The following is a 19063-nucleotide window of genomic DNA, read 5'->3' as shown; positions in this document are numbered from 1 at the left end:
CCGAATGCGACCAATTATGTAAGTGTATTTATGTAAGTGCGTTTGTACGTGTATGTTTGGGGGTCTGAAATGGACTAATCTACTTCACAATATTTCTTATGGGAATAAATTCGGTCAGTACTGGCACCTGAACATACTTCTGGAGGGAAAAAATATCGTTAACCGGGGGTCCACTGTATTTCAACCTTCTTCTGGGATCCTCTTCAGCAGATGAAGAGGATCCCAGAAGGGGGGGCCAAAATATGCAGATCAGTCAACCTGTGTTTCTTTCTCCATGCGGGTTATTAGTGAACATTCATTGTGGTGTTTGACAGTGTAAACTTGCATGGTTGTTCTTCAATAATTTATCAAACTGGAGGATATTCAGAATATTAATGTGGAATAAACACTTATTTATGATAAGATATTAGGTCTACTTTACTACTCTGTGTAGGTTTCTTGTAGTTGTGTGTGTGATGTATGTAAGCAGAAGAGTAACTGTTCACATATAAGGTCGGATCAGGGATAAAACTGAACTTGGTAGGATGCTGTGTAAGCAAATTATTTTCACACACGTAAATAACAAAAAAGGCACAATACCGTGACTGGAACAATACACAAATAACCTGCACATAAAAGAGAGAAGCTTATGACGACATTTCGGTCCGACTTGGACCATTGAAAAAGTCAATGGTCCAAGCTTCTCTCTTTTATGTGCGAGTTATTTGTACACACACGTATATTTGTGTCACTGAAACAACAGCATAGCCTGTCAAGGACCAGGAACTTGCCTCTTTGTTTTACAGTATTTGTACAACAGATTATCCAATTTCTTTTGCCTTCCCAGGGACACCCAGGTCATCCTTAAATTTATAAATATAGCATTGTAGATTTATTTTATTACTATGTCAACATGATTTCCTGCCCTGTCTTCATAATTGCAAAATTTATATACAGCCGAGCATCAGAATAATAAACATTCCAGTGTGTAATGACTACCCTGGCAGCCTGATAAATACTACATAACTACAGACATCTCTCTTATAAACCTCCTCCAAACGGTGCAATTTTTTTGTAATTGACATTGGAAAAGCACATCTGAAATTTAAGAGCTTGTGGAAAGGCCTTCATAGTACATGCTATTTAATTTTCGAGTCACTTTTTCAAGTGTATTTACAAAAAAAAAAAAATTACTATACAGAGAAGGTTTTTAAGAGAGCTAACTGTATTTTCCTATTCAGCTACTGCAGGAGAAGCATTGACCAATTGATAGGAAAACTTAAATAGTACAATAACAAAATTTGACGTAGTTTAGCCATAACTATAGCAAAAGATAGACACTTTTATGCCTTAATTTAAATTTTGTTATATTTTATGAAAATCAGTATACAGATAATATACAAAATTATTTGTATAAATCCCATGTACAGTACCTTATTTATCTCCCTAAACTGTCCAGTGTATTGCAGTAAATAAGAACTAAAGTACCATCGTGTAAATAAACAAGGTTTTAAAGAATATCGGACCATAATACTGTGTTAGGTAAATGACACATGCAACTAATGTGACATTTTTATTGTGGCAGCGTTTTGCTCTCCAGGAGCTTGGCAGAACGTTGCCACAATAAAACGTCAAATTAGTTGCACTTGGTTCCTTTTACCTAACATATTGTCGATAATTCTACCAACATTATTACACAATACTGTGGCTGGAACAGATCACCAAAAACCCATTTTTGGGAGAGGAATTTTATGATACTGTTTTGGTTCATTCTGGACCAAAACTTCGTTGATACCTTTGATGAGTTCCAAGAGTTTTTCTACTCCTGGAGCCCGACTATGGGTCAGACTCATCGTGAGATTCGTTGCCTGAGTGTGGGTTTATGGTGAAAGGGTTTTTAGGTTTATATTCTAACTATGGGATCTAATTTTAGTCCATTGTGAGATTGAGCTTCACTGTAAATACCACATTACTCTACACTTTTTAATACATGACAAAAAGTTATTGTTTTAATAAATTAAGACAATTTTTTAAATAAAGACAGTTAACAAGTAATTGGGTTAGGTTAGGTATGTGTGTTAAGAGTTAGAATGTAAGTCGGAAAGTTAGGCCAGCAACACATAGCCGCAGATGTGCTCACACATCACCTATTATATCACTGAGAAATGTGAATCTATATGTTATCTTTTGATGAACGAGTTTTTATTAGTTAACAAGATATCAAAATGTTTGATGTACCTAATTGTTTAACAGGGAGAGACTCATTTTTATTTACGTTCATTTTAGACTTAAGCATTTAGATTCGACAGACATCTTGAAAAGAAAGTGAGACGTAATTCAGATATTAAGTGGGAATGACTATATAACACTGTTTTTTGGATTGGGAGAGGTAGTGGAACAGAGTCAGGTAACGGCAGAAAAAGTGATCCAACCGTTTTTCTTACTGAGGGAGTGAGGAGATGGCGTAAGTTGTGTAAACAATCCCAACTTCCGACAAAGTTAAAAGTTTGGATCTCTGTTACTTTTAGTACATTTAGTACTCTTATACATGGTTTAAAATGATATGTATACAAGCACTAGGACATACTGTATTTATTAGGAAACGTTTCAATTGTGGGACCTTGATCAAGGTCCCACGATTGAAACGTTTTCTGATAACTATGTCCTAGAGTTTGCTTACGTGTCTTTCTAAACTAACTTGTCGGTATCTATTACCAAGGTTTATACCACACTCTTATACATGTCTATTGATTCTGCTCAAACCCATTAAAACTAGAGGTACCTTTGATGCACCTTTGAAGAGTTTCAAGAGTTTCTCTACTCTCTGAGCCCGGCCATGGGCCAGGCTCATAGCTCCTGAAGTTCATATAGGAAGCATTTAGGGATGGCAATCTGGTTGGAAGAAAAGGCTAGAGGACTTGTCTTGAGGCAGATATTATTTTTTTATAGGGTTTTGGGGGTTTCAGCCCCCTTCCCCCCAAGCACCACCACTGAATAAAACCTTACTTGCTAATAATTTATCTAGCCCTTAAACGGTCCAAACAGATTGACGTTCAAATTCGTATTGCTAAAAAAGTAGATCTATTTTTTTTTTTTTATATATTTTCAAATATAACAAAACAATAAATGTAGATAAAAGTTTTTTTTTTTTTTTTTTTTTTTTTTTTTTTTTTTTAAAGTTTTCAAATTTAAAAAAAAAAATAATAATTAGTTTTTTTTTTTTTTTTTTTTTTTTTTTTTTTTTTTTTTTTTACATACTTTCAGATGTTGAAAAAACGTATATATACGTTTGGACCATTTAAGCTGTATAGCCCTTGTGGCTTAGTGCTTCTTTTTGATTATAATAATAATAATTGGACCATTTAAGGACTAGACATTTCAACATGCCAGCCATATCCCACCAAGGCAGGGTGACCTAAAAAGAAAAACAAAAGTTTTTCTTTTAAATTTAGTAATTTATGCAGAAGGGGTCACTAGCCCCTTGCTCCCGTTTATCTAGACACACGTATGGTAATTTATAGATGGGTGGGGCAAGTGAATGGTAAAACTCCAGGCCAGTGTGTTAACTAGGTCAGCTGGTTACAATAAGATTCATCCAACTTGGTATATTTGCGGTCGTGTTATTATGATTTTGAGTTATGGTAATTTATATTTTTCACTTTTATTCTCCATCCCTTAACATCAAATTATTTATTCCATTCAAAATGGCATTGTGGTCATGCTAACACATTTACTGGTAGTAAAAATTCCTAGCTCCTGGGCCAAGTGGAACAATTTAGACAAAGCTTCCTCACTTCATGTGTTTCTGGAGTAATTGAACATTTGACTTGTTGCATTATTAATTCGTTTCTTTGCAGTTGTGTTGCATTTGGATATAAGTTGATTAAGTCTATAATCTAAAAAAAACTGGTGTACATGTACTTGGGCATTAAAATACATAATCTGAAGAGGGAAAATATCTTTTAGTTTGCAAGAAATATGATGAGAAAATCCACCCCAAAAAAATTAAAAATCTTTCAGCCCTTAAACTGAAATGCTGCAATACGTATGTCATTTCTTCCATTTCTTCTTTGTGAGCTTTATTTAATGTTTGGGATTACCTCCTAACATCATCATTTAAAGACGCACTATTTAACGATTCTTTTTCCATTGATTTTTTGTACAAGTTTATTGGAGTCCATGGTGGACGTAAAGTGGTGGTGGGTGTCCGGTCTAAAGACTATTACCTGGAGTTTACCTGGAGTTTACCGTACTAACAAAACACAGAAAGAAAACATCCCAGTTTCATATAAATTACCTTTGAAACCCCAATGGAAATAATCACTGACTTTTTTGGGGGGATTATATGTTACTAGGTATGATAATTGCACTTAAGTGTACCTGTACCTAAATAAACTTACTTGCCATATATTACCGTTCAGAAGTCCCACACCATAAATAATAACACATGTAACCCCAGGTATAAGACAATGTATATTTTCAGTCTTTGTAAATCAGAGTATCTTCTGCATCAGTAATCATATAAGTGTTTCGTTATCCCATGAGGATGCTGATGATAATGTTTATATATAAATTGTTTATCATCATGGGAGTCACGAGACTAAACAGATAAGACTAATTAGATATGTCATTCATATCTTCTGCATCATCAAGGTTATAGACTGAAGATGATGAAGAAAATGTGAAAAAGAAAAAATCACAATACCGTTACTGGGACAATACACAAATAACCCGCACGGAGAAGAGAAAAGCTATGACGACATTTTGGTCTAACTTGGATCATTTACAAGCGACAATGTGACTTGTCAATAGTTTAAGTCTAACCAAAACATCGTCATAAACTTTTCTCTCTCCTGTCTGCGTTTTTCTTTTTTGTGTAAAGAAAATTTATATATACAAATTATTCCACCTTGAGTGTCATAAGTTGTGGTTGCCTCTGTGTGTGAGAGACTCCAGAAGTGGCAATATCATATTTCTATGATGATAATTTAAATTTCAAGTTCACTTTTTATAATGCAGCCCACCAATTAATTTCAACTCGGCAGTATCATTTCTGTACCTGAATATATACTCAACAGTAATACTTATATTGTTGGTGTAAATGACGTATAAGGATGAACCATACCCCGGCCGGGATTGAACCCGCGGTCATAGAGTCTCAAAACTCCAGCCCGTCGCGTTAGCCACTAGACCAGCTAGCTAGTCTAGTGGCTAACACGACGAGCTGGAGTTTTGAGACTCTCTGACCACGGGTTCAATCCCAGCCGGGGTATGGTTTGTTTGCAATCGTGTCATTACGATTTCGTGAGTCACGTATAAGGATGACTTGAGTAGGGAAGAATCCGTCCTCCGTAAGCCAAGTGTGTTGTAAGAGGCGACTACAATGCCAGGAGCAAAGGGCTATTAACCTCTTCTTTATAAATTACTAAATGGAAAAAGATGTAAATCTATTTCTCTTCTTTTTCTGGGTCACACTGCCTCAGCATATATAACAGCTTAAATTTATTTATTTTATTTTCATCAACAGGAGTCGCTAAATCCGCAGGGGGTCACACAGCGTCTATGTGGGTATATTTCTTCACTCCTCCCTCACTCCCATCTCTAATTTCTCTTATTATTGAAAATGAGAGGAAAATTATATTTCAGGTTTTAGTTAACCTTAAGCTGTCCAAACGTAGACCTATATATTGTTTTTTTTTTTTTGCATAGGAAAGCAAGTAAAATCGAAAGTAGATCTACGTTCGGAGCGCTACGCATATGAACGTAGATCTACATTCGGAGCGCTACACACATGAACATAGATCTACGTTCGGAGCGCTATGCACATGAATGTAGATCTACGTTCGGAGCGCTAAGCACATGAACGTAGATCTACATTTGGAGCGCTACGCACATGAACGTAGATCTACGTTCGGAGTGCTACGCACATGAACGTAGATCTACGTTCGGAGAGCTATGCACATGAACGTAGATCTACGTTCGGAGCGCTACGCACATGAACGTAGATCTACATTCGGAGCGCTATGCACATGAACATAGATCTACGTTTGGACAGTTTAATGGATAAATAAAATGAATATGAATTAAATAGTTTATGTATACAGTAGTAAGTTGTCGTTCCAGCTTCCAATAAACTTTCAACTCTACAAACAGCAAGTTGGTGATAATAGTTTGAAATCTTTTTTATATATTATCATTTTTTTTCATATTTTTAGGGTGGTTCGTGCTTATAAGATGAAGGAGATTACTCTGGGCATATTTATTTAATTAAAAATGTTTGATAATATGCAGCAGTGGAAAATTTCCTCTGGTTATTCAAACTTTTGCTCACTTTAGAATTTGGTTGAAAATTTTTGAGATATTAAATCAAATATTTGAAGCATTTTGATGGAGAAACTCAGCATTGTAACTGTGGTAAAAATGTCTTACAACAATCCAGAAACTATGTACTGTATATAAAAATATAAAAATAAAACATAAAAATGTTAGAAAAATTAAAAATATTTTTGATTTGCATAAATATTTGTAGTTTTTAAAGCACTGTTTATTGTAGTCGAATTTGTTCTCGCTGTCAGCAACGCATCATATACAGTAGTCCTCCTGTATCTGTGGGGAATGTGTTCCAACACCTACCGCAAATAGCAACTGGCCCTATACATATGTCGTTTTTTGTTTACATACATACCCATGATAACGTTTGATAGATTACACACGATAAGTGGAGAATTAGCACCACACGATAAGTGGAGAATTAGCACCACACGATAAGTGGAGAATTAGCACTTTTTCACTGATGGGAAGCACTTCACAGCTTCTCTTAGGCTTTGAAGAACTGCCACCATCACTACTTTTGCACTTTTGGGCTATTATTAAGCAAAATTAATTTTTTTTGGGGCCATGGTAAACTGTGGATAATTGAAACCACAGATACAAGGGTTCTACTGTACAGATACCTTCCTCCGTGCTTGTTTTTGGGAGGAGATCGTCACCCCTGCAGCCTGGCTCTAGACGTGGCCCCCTGTTTGATGATCAGTCAAGGTGTTGGTTCTAAACCATACCCCCGGCTGGGATTGAACCCGCGGTCATAGAGTCTCAAAACTCCAGCCCGTCACGTTAGCCACTAGGCTGGAGTTTTGAGACTCTATGACCGCGGGTTCAATCCCAGCCGGGGGTATGGTTTATTTGCAATCGTGTCATTACGATTTCTTGAGTCGTGTTGGTTCTAGTATCACACAGTCCAGCATAAGCACTACAGTTTGCTTCATTGTGAATTAGCTAGAAGAACTTAAAATGTTTTATACTGAAAACAGTTAGGGGTTTATTAGTAAATTTCCTTTACAAAAAGATTTATGTTGAAAATGTTATTAAATACCGACAAGTTAATGATTAAGACGTGCAACAGTTGTTTATCTTTATTGATGAACAGCGCTGTGTGGCCCTTGTGGTTTAGCGCTTCTTTTTTTATTATAATTTATTGATGAAATGTATTGCCTACACAGTAAGCTTCTTCAGTCAGATATGGAGGCAGCAGGTGTAGTAGTGAAGTGAAGACGCAATCAGTCCCACAACCTTGGAGAAATAGACAATACCACAAGTGGGGTTTGAACCCGCGATCAGAGAGTCTCAGACCTCCAGATCGATCATGGGTTCGAACCCCACTTGTGGTACGGTTTGTTTGCAATCATGTCATTACGATTTCATAAGTCATGGAGAAATAGTATTGAAGGCTGAGGGACTGACAATCTCAAATATTATTTCTCCAAGGTTGAGGGACTGATTACATCATCTTTCTACTGTAATTTCTGCCTCTGTAATTGACTGAAGAAATTTGCAGTTCATCAGTGAAGATGCTAACTGCTGGACATGTCTTAATCATCAAGAAAAAGAGTTGAAAATTCTTTATTAAATTTATTAAAAGAAAAAAACTAAATTATTAAAACTGACTAATGTATATCAAAAGATTATTTTGTTAGAGGTAAAATATAAATGTCAATGAAACTGGATACCTATTGCGAAATTATTTATTTGTAATTACACGGTTCGTAAAGTTGGAAGGTATATAGTGTGCGAGCCGTGATGGTTTTTTTTTTCAGTTTCCATACGTTAGTTGAATTCTAAGTGCGGCCAACAGTAACAGCCTGGTTGATCAGGTCCTGATCCACCATGAAGCCTGGTCACAGACCGGGCCGCAGGGGCATTGACCCCCAAAGCCCTCGCAAGGTATACTCCAGGTAAGTAGGCCTTTTATACCCTAGCAGCATAAAATGTCAAGAAATATTAGTAACATTGAAATCAGATTTACAGGAATCTCTCTTCTATATACCACTCTGTATAGTGATTTTTTTTTTGTAAATGTAATTAGGAAATTATATTTAAAATTAAACATTGCGTACTATGAAGGCCATTCCATGAACTATATAATTTTCTTGTACTTTTTTCATTTGCAAAAAAATCACTAAATAGAGGCGTCTTATATGGGAACTGTCTGTCCAAAAAGTAATCAACTTTGTTTGGTTATTGCACTGTACTACAGTGACACTGTAACATGGTCCTATGTGACATGCACTGTACTACAGTGACACTAACATGGTCCTATGTGACATGCACTGTACTACAGTGACACTGTAACATGGTCCTATGTGACATGCACTGTACAACAGTGACACTGTAACATGGTCCTATGTGACATGCACTGTACTACAGTGACACTGTAACATGGTCCTACGTGACATGCACTGTACTACAGTGACACTGTAACATGGTCCTATGTGACATGCACTGTACTACAGTGACACTGTAACATGGTCCTATGTGACATGCACTGCACTACAGTGACACTGTAACATGGTCCTACGTGACATGCACTGCACTACAGTGACACTGTAACATGGTCCTACGTGACATGCACTGCAGTACAGTGACACTGTAACATGGTCCTACGTGACATGCACTGCACTACAGTGACACTGTAACATGGTCCTACGTGACATGCACTGCACTACAGTGACACTGTAACATGGTCCTATGTGACATGCACTGCACTACAGTGACACTGTAACATGGTCCTATGTGACATGCACTACACTACAGTGACACTGTAACATGAAAGTCCTACATGACATGCACTGCACTACAGTGACACTGTAACATGAAGGTCCTACATGACATGCACTGCACTACAGTGACACTGTAACATGAAGGTCCTACATGACATGCACTGCACTACAGTGACACTGTAACATGAAGGTCCTATGTGACATGCACTGCACTACAGTGACACTGTAACATGAAGGTCCTATGTGACATGCACTACACTACAGTGACACTGTAACATGAAGGTCCTACATGACATGCACTGCACTACAGTGACACTGTAACATGAAGGTCCTATGTGACATGCACTACACTACAGTGACACTGTAACATGAAGGTCCTACATGACATGCACTGCACTACAGTGACACTGTAACATGAAGGTCCTATGTGACATGCACTGCACTACAGTGACACTGTAACATGAAGGTCCTATGTGACATGCACTACACTACAGTGACACTGTAACATGAAGGTCCTATGTGACATACACTGCACTACAGTGACACTGTAACATGAAGGTCCTACGTGACATGCACTACAGTGACACTGTAACATGAAGGTCCTATGTGACATGCACTGCACTACAGTGACACTGTAACATGAAGGTCCTACGTGACATGCACTACAGTGACACTGTAACATGAAGGTCCTACATGACATGCACTACACTACAGTGACACTGTAACATGAAGGTCCTACGTGACATGCACTACACTACAGTGACACTAACATGAAGGTCCTACGTGACATGCACTGCACTACAGTGACACTGTAACATGAAGGTCCTACGTGACATGCACTGCACTACAGTGACACTGTAACATGAAGGTCCTACGTGACATGCACTACAGTGACACTGTAACATGAAGGTCCTACATGACTTGCACTACACTACAGTGACACTGTAACATGAAGATCCTACGTGACATGCACCACACTACAGTGGCACTGTAACATAAAGATCCTACATGACATTCACCGCACTACAGTGACACTGTAACATAAAGGTCCTACGTGACATGCACTACACTACAGTGACACTGTAACAGTTAATCATCCTACATGACATAACAGTCGATGATCCTAAGTCATGTCTTTCTATAACAATAACCACATACGACCTGCTCAGCATCTAGTACAGTGGACCCCCGCATGACGATCACCTCCGAATGCGACCAATTATGTAAGTGTATTTATGTAAGTGCGTTTGTACGTGTATGTTTGGGGGTCTGAAATGGACTAATCTACTTCACAATATTCCTTATGGGAACAAATTCGGTCAGTACTGGCACCTGAACATACTTCTGGAGGGAAATAATATTGTTAACCGGGGGTCCACTGTACTGGGTAGCTAATGTCCCTTCCTGCAGTGTTTTATCAAGACAATTTTAGTCCCCCCCAAAACGGACCTAGATATTTACACCTACGTACTAGGACTTCACCTCTGGTATCTTACATTGTGTATATGTTAATTTTTACGTAAAGTAAGAAAGTGGACGTATAGTAATGCTTAAATAAGAATTTAGGTACAATAGCTAGTTAATATTCTTTACAAACACAAAAAAAATGTTGACTCTTGTTGCAGGATGTTCATGTACTGTATAGCACAAAATTTTTGTGAAAATCTAGATAGTAAAATCGACATTGATTTAATTAAGTCTAAACGTGCCCATTATTTTGCATCAAATTTCCAAAATATAATAAAGTATTCATACGTGAACTTCCCGAAAACAAAATATGATAAGTTCCCATCTATAGGTCACTTTGAACTTGTGTATATTACATCCTATGTTGAATAAACTTTTTATATTACATAGAGAACTTTGTATTTTTTATTCCAGACAAGTACGTATGTGTTCAGTTTTATTCTCATCTTTCAACAAACCGGCCGTTTAATTAATAAAATGGTTGTAACTATGATCATAATTTTTCAAGGGGTGGAGGGGTAAGCCAGCAGAAGGCCTCGGTCAGATGACCAGAAGCTCCAACGGTAGGTCGTCATCTGACTAAGACTCACATCAGGAAACACTTGTCCTGTTCCTGATGAACCTTACCTAACCTGACCTGACCTGACCTAACCTAACCTAACCTAACCTGACCTTACCTTACCTTACCTTACCTTACCTTGCCTTGCCTTGCCTTGCCTTGCCTTGCCTTGCCTTGCCTTGCCTTGCCTTGCCTTGCCTTGCCTTGCCTTGCCTAACCTAACCTAACCTAACCTAACCTAACCTAACCTAACCTAACCTTACCTTACCTTACCTTACCTTACCTTACCTAACCTAACTTAACCTAACCAGCCATATCCCACCAAGGCAGGGTGACCAAAAAAAAACCCAAAACGTACAGGTTTATCTTACTATCACTATTAAACTATTTTTTTTATTCCAGAATATTATACTGAGCGTTATTTTCTTACCACTTAAAGACAAACTAAATTAGTACAGAGGTTCTTATTTTAAGGAGAATGATGTAGGTCCCAGCAGGTGCCCCTGCAAACACTTGGAACCCAACATCCACACTATGATAGTACTGTCTCTCCAGAGACCTGGCAGCCAGTGTTAAACCACATGGATGCCACACACCTAGTAACGACCAGTAAGGGGGCAGGCCCAGGAGCTATGATTCAACCCCTGCAATCACAAATAGGTGAGTACACTTGCCTCAGTACCTAAGAACTGGAGGTGAAGGTCAAACAGGAGGTGGACAGTGTTGTGTCGTTATGTATTTCTTCTTTCAACACGCCAACCACATCCCACCGAGACAGGGTGGCCTAAAATGAACGAATTTTCTTTTTAAATTTAGTAATTTATACAGGAGAAGGAGTTGCAGTTATACATACGTATAAACAATTAATTAGTTACTGCCGTTGAAGTCTTAATTTAGGCTTATGTGTTTTCAAAATGCTTTGCATAACTATAGGCTTTCTATATGAACAATTAAATGTCACCATCTCTCTACAGCCATTGTATCATGCTGAAATAAAATTATCAATACAGTGGACTCCTGGTTTACGATCACCTCCCAATGCGACCAATTATGTAAGTGTATTTATGTAAGTGCGTTTGTATGTGTATGTTTGGGGATCTGAAATGGACTAATCTAATTCACAATATTCCTTATGGGAACAAATTCGGTCAGTACTGGCACCTGAACATACTTCTGGAATGAAATAATATCGTAAACCGGGGGTCCACTGTATTTATGTAAGTGCGTTTGTACGTGTATGTTTGGGGGTCTGAAATGGACTAATCTAATTCACAATATTCCTTATGGGAACAAATTTGGTCAGTACTGGCACCTGAACATACTTCTGGAATATAAATAATATCGTAAACCGGGGGTCCACTGTACTACTACCAGGTAGCCTAATGAATTGTGTGTCAGGATGGTAGTGGTCCCTGAGAATGGTCAGCCTAGGCATAGCATGGATTTTCAGCACTTAAACACCTGTTGCCAAGAGGGAATCCTAAAACATGTCCGTCTGAACCTTTGACAAGGTGTTCGGTCTTCTCCTCTATGTTTACAAAATGGTGGTACAGGTGGAGCCCACTTTACAGTCCTTTGTTTTACAGCATTTTGCTAATACAGCAGCTTTTAATTATAATAATAATAATAATAATAATAATAATATCTTTATTTACTACAAGTACAAGGTATACAGGCCTAGCTGATATCAATGACATACTACTATATAGAAAACCCCTTGTTATGCTGAGCATTTCCCGCAAATTAAGTCAGTGTCCCAGGATGCGACCCACACCAGTCACCTAACACCCAGGTACCTATTTTACTGATGGGGAACATAGGCAACAGGTGGAAAGAAACAGGCCCAATGTTTCTACTCTGGCTGGGAATCGTACCCTGGCCCTCGCCGTGTGAAGCGAGAGCGTTAACCACCAGGCCACCACCCGTTCTTTATTAATTCAGGATAATGGAAGTAAGTCACTCTGATTTTTTTGGGTTATCCCAGGTTCTTTACACATATGCTGCTATGTATGATAATCTATGTAACTGTATTTGTGTATACCTGAATAAACTAACTAAATTCCTACAATAAGTATATTCATTACTCACTATAAGTTAATACCAGAGTATACCTGGAGGGGGTTTCAGGGGTCAAAGCCCCCACAGCCTGGTCTGTGAAAGGGCTTTGTGATGAATCAAAGACTGATCAACCAGATTATTGCTGCTGGTTGCATGTAGACCATTGTACGAGCCACAGCCGAGCTGGTCAGGTACTACTGATTTTAGGTGTCTGTCGAGAGCCTTCTTGAAGACAGCCAGGGGGGTCTATTGGTAATCCCCCTTATGTATGCTGGGAGGCAGTTAAACAGTCATATTTGATGCGAGTAGCATTTAGTGTTCCCAGGTGGTCACCCATCCAAGTACCAACCAAACTCAACGTTGCTTAACTTCACAGAACAGACGAGAAGCGGTGCCTTCAACATGTGGATAAAATTAATTTAAGGTAAGAAATGTGTGTACTGTTGCTAACCCTCCCAACCCTGGGTTATCTTGGGTGGCTAACACTACCTACCCTGGGTTATCCTGGGTTGCTAACCCTCACAACCCTGGGTTATCTTGGGTGGCTAACACTACCTACCCTGGGTTATCCTGGGTTGCTAACCCTCCCAACCCTGGGTTATCCTAGTTTGCTCACCCTCCCTACCCTTGGTTATCCTGGGTTGCTAACCCTCCCAACCCTGGGTTATCTTGGGTTACTAACCCTCCCAACCCTGGGTTATCCTGGGTTGCTAACCCTCCCAACCCTGGGTTATCCTGGGTTGCTAACACTCCCTACCCTGGGTTATCTTGGGTGGCTAACACTACCTACCCTGGGTTATCCTGGGTGGCTAACACTCCCTACCCTGGGTTATCCTGGGTTGCTAACACTACCTACTCTGGGTTATCCTGGGTGGCTAACACTCCCTACCCTGGGTTATCTTGGGTGGCTAACACTCCCTACCCTGGGTTATCCTGGGTGGCTAACACTCCCTACCCTGGGTTATCCTGGGTGGCTAACACTCCCTACCCTGGGTTATCCTGGGTTGCTAACACTACCTACTCTGGGTTATCCTGGGTGGCTAACACTCCCTACCCTGGGTTATCTTGGGTGGCTAACACTCCCTACCCTGGGTTATCCTGGGTGGCTAACACTACCTACCCTGGGTTATCCTGTGTTGCTAACCCTCCCAACCCTGGGTTATTTTGGGTGGCTAACACTACCTACCCTGGGTTATCCTAGGTTGCTAACCCTCCCAACCCTGGGTTATTTTGGGTGGCTAACACTACCTACCCTGGGTTATCCTGGGTTGCTAGCACTACCTACCCTGGGTGGCTAACCCCCCTACCCTGGGTTATCCTGGGTTGCTAACCCTCCCAACCCTGGGTTATTTTGGGTGGCTAACACTACCTACCCTGGGTTATCCTGGGTTGCTAGCACTACCTACCCTGGGTGGCTAACCCCCCCTACCCTGGGTTATCCTGGGTTGCTAACCCTCCCAACCCTGGGTTATTTTGGGTGGCTAACTACCTACCCTGGGTTATCCTGGGTTGCTAACCCTCCCAACCCTGGGTTATTTTGGGTGGCTAACACTACCTACCCTGGGTTATCCTGGGTTGCTAACACTACCTACCCTGGGTTATCCTGGGTTGCTAACCCTCCCAACCCTGGGTTATTTTGGGTGGCTAACACTACCTACCCTGGGTTATCCTGGGTTGCTAACCCTCCCAACCCTGGGTTATTTTGGGTGGCTAACACTACTTACCCTGGGTTATCCTGGGTTGCTAACCCTCCCAACCCTGGGTTATTTTGGGTGGCTAACACTACTTACCCTGGGTTATCCTGGGTTGCTAACCCTCCCAACCCTGGGTTATTTTGGGTGGTTAACACTACCTACCCTGGGTTATCCTGGGTTGCTAACACTCCCAACCCTTGGTTATTTTGGGTGGCTAACACTACCTACCCTGGGTTGCTAACCTTCCCAACCCTGGGTTATCTTGGGTGGTTAACACTACCTACCCTGGGTTATCCTGGGTTGCTAGCACTACCTACCCTGGGTGGCTAACCCTCCCTACTCTGGGCTATCCTGGGTTGCTAACCCTCCCAACCCTGGGTTATCTTGGGTGGCTAACACTACCTACCCTGGGTTATCCTGGGTTGCTAACCCTCCCAACCCTGGGTTATCTTGGGTGGCTAACACTACCTACCCTGGGTTATCTTGGGTGGCTAACACTACCTACCCTGGGTTATCCTGGGTTGCTCACCCTCCCAACCCTGGGTTATCTTGGGTGGCTAACACTACCTACCCTGGGTTATCCTGGGTTGCTAACCCTCCCAACCCTGGGTTATCTTGGGTGGCTAACACTACCTATGCTGAGTTATCCTGGGTTGCTAACCCTCCCTACCCTGGGTTATCCTGGGTTGCTAACCCTCCCAACCCTGGGTTATCTTGGGTGGCTAACACTACCTACCCTGGGTTATCCTGGGTTGCTAACCCTCCCAACCCTGGGTTATCTTGGGTGGCTAACACTACCTACCCTGGGTTATCCTGGGTTGCTAACCATCCCTACCCTGGGTTATCCTGGGTTGCTAACCCTCCCAACCCTGGGTTATCTTGGGTGGCTAACACTACCTTCCCTGGGTTATCCTGGGTTGCTAACACTCCCTACCCTGGGTTATCCTGGATGGCTAACACTCCCTACCCTGGGTTATCTTGGGTGGCTAACATTCCCTACCCTGGGTTATCCTGGGTTGCTAACACTCCCTACCCTGGGTTATCTTGGGTGGCTAACACTACCAACCCTGGGTTATCCTGGGTTGCTAACCCTCCCAATCCTGGGTTATCTTGGGTGGCTAACACTCCCTATCCTGGGTTGCTAACCCTCCCAACCCTGGGTTATCTTAAGTGGCTAACACTACGTACCCTGGGTTATCCTAGGTTGCCAACCCTCCCTACCCTGGGTTATCCTAGGTTGCTAATCCTCCCAACCCTGGGTTATCTTGGGTGGCTAACACTACCTACCCTGGGTTATCCTGGGTTGCTAACCCTCCCTACCCTGGGTTATCCTAGGTTGCTAACCCTCCCAACCCTGGGTTATCTTGGGTGGCTAACACTGCCTACCCTGGGTTATCCTGGTTTGCTAACACTCCCTACCCTGGGTTATTTTGGGTGGCTAACTACCTACCCTGGGTTATCCTGGGTTGCTAACCCTCCCTACCCTGGGTTATCCTGGGTTGCTAACCCTCCCTACCCTGGGTTATCCTGGGTTGCTAAAACTACCTACCCTGGGTTGCTAACCCTCCCAACCCTGGGTTATCTTGGGTGGCTAACACTACCTACCCTGGGTTATCCTGGGTTGCTAACCCTCCTAACCCTGGGTTATCTTGGGTTGCTAACACTACCTACCCTGGCTTATCCTGGGTTGGTAACACTCCCAACCCTGGGTTATCTTGGTTGGCTAACACTACCTACCCTGGGTTATCCTGGGTTGCTAACCCTTCCTACCCTGGGTTATCTTGGGTGGTTAACACTACCTACCCTGGCTTATCCTGGGTTGCTAACCCTCCCAACCCTGGGTTATCTTGGGTGGCTAACGCTGCCTACCCTGGGTTATCCTGGGTTGCTAACCCTCCCTTCCCTGGGTTATCTTGGGTGGCTAACTACCTACCCTGGGTTATCCTGGGTTGCTAACCCTCCCTACCCTGGGTTATCCTGGGTTGCTAACCCTCCCTACCCTGGGTTATCCTGGGTTGCTAAAACTACCTACCCTGGGTTGCTAACCCTCCCAACCCTGGGTTATATTGGGTGGCTAACACTACCTACCCTGGGTTATCCTGGGTTGCTAACACTACCTACCCTGGGTTATCCTAGGTTGTTAACACTCCCAACCCTGAGTTATCTTGGGTGGCTAACACTACCTACCCTGGGTTATCCTGGGTTGCTAACCCTCCCTACCCTGGGTTATCCTGGGTGGCTAACACTACCTACCCTGGGTTATCCTGGGTAGCTAACTCTCCCTACCCTGGGTTATCTTGGGTGGCTAACACTACCTACCCTGGCTTATCCTGGGTTGCTAACCCTCCCAACCCTGGGTTATCTTGGGTGGCTAACACTACCTACCCTGGGTTATCCTGGGTTGCTAACCCTCCTAACCCTGGGTTATCCTGGGTTGCTAACACTCCCTACCCTGGGTTATCCTGGGTGGCTAACACTACCTACCCTGGGTTATCTTGGGTGGCTAACACTACCTACCCTGGGTTATCCTGGGTTGCTAACACTCCCTACCCTGGGTTATCTTGGGTGGCTAACACTACCTACCCTTGGTTATCCTGGGTTGCTAACTCTCTCAACCCTGGGTTATCCTGGGTTGCTAACACTCCCTACCCTGGGTTATCTTGGGTGGCTAACAATACCTACCCTGGGTTATCCTGGGTTGCTAACTACCTACCCTGGGTTATCTTGGGTGGCTAACACTACCTACCCTGGGTTATCCTGGGTTGCTAACACTATCTACCCTGGGTTATCTTGGGTGGCTAACACTACCTACCCTGGGTTATCCTGGGTTGCTAACACTCCCTACCCTGGGTTATCTTGGGTGGCTAACACTCCCTATCCTGGGTTATCCTGGGTTGCTAACCCTCCCTACCCTGGGTTATCCTGGGTTGCTAACTCTCCCTACCCTGGGTTATCCTGGGTTGCTAACAGTACCTACCCTGGGTTATCCTGGGTTGCTAACAGTACCTACCCTGGGTTATCCTGGGTTGCTAACCCTCCCAACTCTGGGTTATCCTGGGTTACTAACCCTCCCAACCCTGGGTTATCCTGGGTTACTAACCCTCCCAACCCTGGGTTATCCTGGGTACTAACCCTCCCAACCCTGGGTTCCTAACCCTCCCAACCCTGGGTTCCTAACCCTCCCAACCCTGGGTTATCCTGGGTTGCTAACCCTCCCAACCCTGGGTTATCCTGGGTACTAACCCTCCCAACCCTGGGTTCCTAACCCTCCCAACCCTGGGTTCCTAACCCTCCCAACCCTGGGTTATCCTGGGTTGCTAACCCTCCCAACCCTGGGTTATCCTGGGTTACTAACCCTCCCAACCCTGGGTTATTTTGGGTGGCTAACACTACTTACCCTGGGTTATCCTGGGTTGCTAACCCTCCCAACCCTGGGTTATTTTGGGTGGTTAACACTACCTACCCTGGGTTATCCTGGGTTGCTAACACTCCCAACCCTTGGTTATTTTGGGTGGCTAACACTACCTACCCTGGGTTGCTAACCTTCCCAACCCTGGGTTATCTTGGGTGGTTAACACTACCTACCCTGGGTTATCCTGGGTTGCTAGCACTACCTACCCTGGGTGGCTAACCCTCCCTACTCTGGGCTATCCTGGGTTGCTAACCCTCCCAACCCTGGGTTATCTTGGGTGGCTAACACTACCTACCCTGGGTTATCCTGGGTTGCTAACCCTCCCAACCCTGGGTTATCTTGGGTGGCTAACACTACCTACCCTGGGTTATCTTGGGTGGCTAACACTACCTACCCTGGGTTATCCTGGGTTGCTCACCCTCCCAACCCTGGGTTATCTTGGGTGGCTAACACTACCTACCCTGGGTTATCCTGGGTTGCTAACCCTCCCAACCCTGGGTTATCTTGGGTGGCTAACACTACCTATGCTGAGTTATCCTGGGTTGCTAACCCTCCCTACCCTGGGTTATCCTGGGTTGCTAACCCTCCCAACCCTGGGTTATCTTGGGTGGCTAACACTACCTACCCTGGGTTATCCTGGGTTGCTAACCCTCCCAACCCTGGGTTATCTTGGGTGGCTAACACTACCTACCCTGGGTTATCCTGGGTTGCTAACCATCCCTACCCTGGGTTATCCTGGGTTGCTAACCCTCCCTACCCTGGGTTATCCTGGGTAGCTAACACTCCCTACCCTGGGTTATCCTGGGTAACTAACACTCCTTACTCTGGATTATCCTGC

The 19063-nt window shown here is 42.6% G+C and overlaps 1 protein-coding gene and 1 long non-coding RNA gene across 2 annotated transcripts in view; both read left to right on the top strand.

The window, feature by feature from the left end:
* LOC128704664 (zinc finger protein 91) overlaps positions 1-19063 on the top strand; it is a 123093-nt gene that overhangs the window by 59285 nt on the left and 44745 nt on the right. The window lies entirely within an intron of this gene.
* Positions 5161-10896, top strand: LOC128704662 (uncharacterized). Its single transcript, XR_008409566.2, has 2 exons — positions 5161-9593; positions 9635-10896. It is a non-coding gene; the product is annotated as an uncharacterized lncRNA (long non-coding RNA).

This window comes from Cherax quadricarinatus, chromosome 100 (genome assembly GCF_038502225.1).
Source record: "Cherax quadricarinatus isolate ZL_2023a chromosome 100, ASM3850222v1, whole genome shotgun sequence".
In the NCBI taxonomy this organism is placed as follows: Eukaryota; Metazoa; Arthropoda; class Malacostraca; order Decapoda; family Parastacidae; genus Cherax; species Cherax quadricarinatus.
This window is presented reverse-complemented; position numbering and strand designations above follow the sequence as displayed.